The following is a 5,007-nucleotide window of genomic DNA, read 5'->3' as shown; positions in this document are numbered from 1 at the left end:
CTTCATTAAAGTAAGTAACGTGGATTTCAAAGCTTTCTTTGTCAATGAATTCAAACCCAAAAACCTTTCCATCACTATTATCAATTTTGTATTCATGGATTGAAGTTTTCTCCAAGACTCTACCCTCAACGGACCAATGTCTATGGTATGGAGTCAATGGTTTAATGGTGAGTGGTAATAATGGAGCCATGTTTTGCACAGCATATTCTGCATTTTGGGAGGGAACTGACGCATCTTCTGGAGTTGGAGGCCGATGGTAGTTAGTTATTTGGTGCAGTGGAACTGGAGATCCAACTATGGCTATATTTTTTGAGACTACCACAATGTTTTCAATCAAGAGTGCCCTGTGAAGAAAGGAGTTCATAATTTAGCATGGACATTAACATGACATAGCGAAAAAAATCAATGGTAGTGGGAAAGAAATGGCATACATGAAATTGTTGACTAGATTGCATGAATAATGTTGTAAACATATAATTGTGCCCATTGCTAAACCTTGTTCAAAGACTAAATATGGTGTACTTGTCTGGAAGAAGAGCCGAATGAGTGTGTGTACCATCTGAGAGTTGAACTCGATATTTGGTAATTGTAGAATTAGGTTGATGAATAGAGTGTAAAGATGTAACTTGTAACTATGGATCAATAATAGATGAGCCTGCAAGAATCTTAGCTAGTCCACCACTAGTTAAAGTCACCATCATGAGATTAAGTGGAAAAGGAATACAAGAGCCTGCAAATAAGTTGATATGATTTGATTAGACTATATAAGGATAAAAAATTTTGTTCTTAAAATACATGATTGAGGAGAAATAGATGTATCTTACTAAGGTAGATTTTTTTTATGAACATAGCATATTGTAATACGTATTTTTTTATTTTTCCAACTCCTTTAATCACACGCGAGAAAGGGAAATAGGCTTGCATTATTTTGTTGTACAATTGCATATGTTAACATTATTTCCTTGTATGTAACTCATACTAATATTATCTAGCCTGCTACCAATTTCATTGCTAGAAGCAATTTTCTATATAATTGTACTTTTTTTTAATTTCATGTACGAAACATGTACTTTCATGTCTCTTCTAAGGTTACATATGTTGAAAATTGAAACCTGGATAACTACATCACAATTTCCTATATAATTGTATATATTTTTATTTCATGTACGAAACATGTACTTTCATGTCTATTCTGAGGTTACATATGTTGAAAATTGAAACCTACATAACTACATTATAAAAGTCGATAAAGCCAATGATCTTCGGGTTACATAGTATGAAAGCAAGAGAAAAGATCACATTTTATTCAACTGCCTCTCATATGCATCATCTATTGAGACTGTATCACCATTTGCATAGTGTTGGTCATAGTAGATCTCCCTAATGAAAGTGCACAGCCCCTCCAACTTAGTGCAACCATTCAAAAGTTGTATCACGTCCATTTCTTCCACATGAGGCAATGAGAGACAATTTGGTTTGAAGTTATTCAAAATGTCATGGCAGCTACTTGAAACAGCCAAAGATAAGCTATGTAAGTTACTTACTAAACATTTTGGTTGTTTTGCAGAGCTACTTGCTTCTCCTATGGAAGTAGTTACTGCAAGTTCATGCAAGGGGTTGTTGATACTCTTTGTTGAATCCCCACTTGAAATTTTGATGATTTCTTTGCTATTTGCATTCGTTGCCATTTCCTAAGAGGAGGGAGCATAAATTTTGTATGAGTACAAAGTGGATTATACATGGAATGTTCTTCTACTTTACATTGATTTTTTCTATCTTCAATTCATACATGGGGATTTTCTAATGACTAATTGTATTTTTGTTATTTATAAGCAAGGGATTCTAATCAATGTTTAAATGCTCTTATACTTGTGTAGACTTGTGTAAACATAGTTATAGAAAGAGGTACAATGATAGAGATAAAAGTTATATATAACTCAAACTATTTATTAATTATATTAAACAAATAATGTCACCTATCTATAAAAGGAATTTTTTTTTAAAACTACAGATGTACCAATATTTTAGTCTCTATTCATTTTTTAAAGATAAAATTAATAAATTTGGTTTGTCAAGTGTGTGTATATTTAAGGCATCAAATAAAACACAAAATCAAAATAAAAGAAACCTCATATACTTTGGAAAAAAACATAGTAATGCAAAAGATAATTCTAAATGACAAGCCATACATACTTATTAGGAAGAATAAATGATTGCGTAAAAAAGGGTGAAAAAAACCATATGGAAGAGAGAGAGAGAACTAACAATTTATACCACTATATTACCCATTATGTAAATCGTATCCATTGGCTATTTACTTGTGAATATTTTTGGTTTCACTATGTATAATGAATAAATAATTAGGAAATTGTGAAATAGCAAAAAAAAACAATAATATTTATATCCTAAATTAAGTAAGAACATTAAAGTATAAACTAACAATAATATGATTATATGTAAACATTTATGGAAAATAAATGTAAATTAAATAATGATTAAAAGTAACCCTAATATATATATTAATTATCCTAACTATCCTAATTTTATTCTAATGACTAACTTGTTTCTCTTCCCTAATAGTTGGTAGGTCCATAAATTTAAGTTAAATTGAATTGTGAAATTAGAATAAGTAAAATTTAAACTAATTTTTTAATGATTTAAGAACCATTTTGTACAATTTTCTCTTCCCTAATAGTTGGTAGGTTCATAAATTTAAGTTAAATTGAATTCTGAAAGTAGAATAGCGTAAAATTAAACTAGCTTTTAATGATTTCAGAACCATAGACTACAATTTTCTCTTCCTTAATAGTCGGTAGGTTCATAAATTTAAGATATATTGAAAGATTAATTCTCTCTTCATCAGTTGCACCAGTCATTACAGTTTTCAATGGAATTCTGGTGCTTGAGATCCTACGGACGAGATTTACGATGACTTTTTTTTTCAGTCTTCATTGTTTAGTCATTGTATTGGGATCGAGCGTCATATATTGGAGATCGATCACATCATTACTATTTTTCCCAAAAAATGTGGAGAAGCAATGGGCAAGCATTATAAAATATTTTAAGATTGAAGATTTTTGGATACGGTATTTGCTTGAGTTGAAAGATGGGCATAAAAGTCACAGACAAATGGGCGACAACTATTTTAAGAAATTGATGCTGAAGATGGTCCATAGATTGAGAGTTCGTAAGCTGATTCCTCTAGCTGTGTGGCTTCAGGTATTAGTAGTTGTTCCTAGCAAACAATGCTGGTTAGTATCTCAGTTTTTGCTCTCTAACATCTATTTGCGTAAGTATTTCATTAGTTCAGCAGTAGAAGAATGTCCCAATTTATATGGAGGAAGCAACCAGCGAGAAATTAAATTGGGAAAATTCTCATGCCATGAAAAATATCTGAAAGCCTTGGTAACCATGAGTGGTGAGAATGTTGCATGCCTATGGGTAGCCAAAAGAAAATATATTGAAGGCATAAAGGCGCACTTTAAAAGGGGGCAAGAGGAGGGCCACACGTGTGAGGAGCTGGTAGATTTTCTCAAGAATAAATCTTCTAACGGCTACAGATGTTCTCCTCCACGGAAGAGTGGCTCTACCAGATTGCAAGTCGAAAGAGAATTTAAAATATGCCAATGCTCTTGTAAGATGAGAGCAGTCTCAATAATTACCATCATAGTTGAGCTCTGCCCATTTATTGAGGATGTGGAAAAGGCCACTAAAGCTATGAAAGCGTGTTCTCAAGCATGGAACATTGTGGATCTGGTGGAGAAATCTGACGGTGAAGCTCTACTAGTAAGTGAGGTGGCTGACAAAATGTTTCAAGGTTTGCACAAAAGAGGCAATTTGTTGCATTAAAACACAAAATGCTTGTTCCCTCTGAAAATCCTTTAAAAGCAGCCAGAGAGGTTGTAGAAGATCTTGATATTGTATGTGACACACGAGAAATGGAAATAACGAAAAGAAAACTTCTCAACTTTCGTAAGAATCGACGATTAACAGATAGTTCTGAAAAAAATAAGATTAAGACTATTTTTCTCATTCCGGGTTCTAAAACATTGTTTTTAACTAGAATTATTATTTTTTAAAATGATAAAATGGAAAAATGCATATATGTCTCATACCTGAAAGATGTGCACAATGAAGATCCAACCAGAAGAGAAGTTGTGATGTTATGGTTAGCAGAAAGGGAGAAATCTATACTTCAGAGTCACTGGCTGTCGCAGATTTAATCGCCTCAATACGACCTGTGTATAGTCCTGCAATAATGTATGGGTGTGCAGATCTATTTAAAGGCGGTCTCAAAGACGTTGCAGGTATACATTAATATCTGTCGGTCAGACTGCTCTTAATGCATTGACCAACCAAAGTTCTATTCCAACTGCAAAAACCACTATGTGCTCCCTCTATTAAATAAAAGTTTAAAATATTGTTAAATATTATTGCTCGGTCTGGACTTTTTAGAGCATTATCCGGCTGCGCAAGCAAAAGAAGAATTTAAACTATTTAATTTAAGGTCTTTTTGTTCTATGCTCTGGCAGATGAATGACCATAACGACAATCTCATCTGTCCATCCCTACTCTGTCCATAGCTGAAATTTCCGTATTAATTGGGTCCCAACAATGAGTCAGCAAGTAAGAGAGACGAAACAATTTGCAAATACCTTCCAACTGCAAAAACAACGATCACAAATCTTGCTGACAGGAGGATGGCCATTGAAAAGATCTAAGACGTACATTTTCTGTTTTGTAAAAGGAGCTCTTACCAGATAAAAAGTCTTCAAATCATCAATGCTGCAGCTGCACTAAGAACTTTTGTTGGGATTCTCCTATTCCATTCCATTTCCCGTCTGAGGGGTGATGGTGGATCCAACTCCGGTCAACATCTCCACCACCTCACTTAGGTCCCGTTTGGTTGGGGAAGATGAATTTTGGCATAACAAGGTTATCTTATAACCAAGTTTTTGAAAACTTAGTTTTGTGGTTTGGAAAGCCAATTGTCCATTTGGTTGATAC

The 5,007-nt window shown here is 33.6% G+C and overlaps 1 long non-coding RNA gene across 1 annotated transcript; it reads right to left on the bottom strand.

Moving 5' to 3' along the window:
* Positions 1-1,266: 1,266 nt before the first annotated feature.
* LOC149531186 (uncharacterized) lies at positions 1,267-4,232 on the bottom strand. Its single transcript, XR_016358780.1, has 3 exons — positions 4,116-4,232; positions 1,545-1,691; positions 1,267-1,444 (listed from the first exon to the last, which is right to left on the bottom strand). It is a non-coding gene; the product is annotated as an uncharacterized LOC149531186 (long non-coding RNA).
* Between the last annotated feature and the right edge of the window lie 775 nt (positions 4,233-5,007).

This window comes from Cupressus sempervirens, chromosome 11, assembly GCF_028749045.1.
Source record: "Cupressus sempervirens isolate cs-2001-9-10 chromosome 11, ASM2874904v1, whole genome shotgun sequence".
Lineage (NCBI taxonomy): Eukaryota > Viridiplantae > Streptophyta > Pinopsida > Cupressales > Cupressaceae > Cupressus > Cupressus sempervirens.
This window is presented reverse-complemented; position numbering and strand designations above follow the sequence as displayed.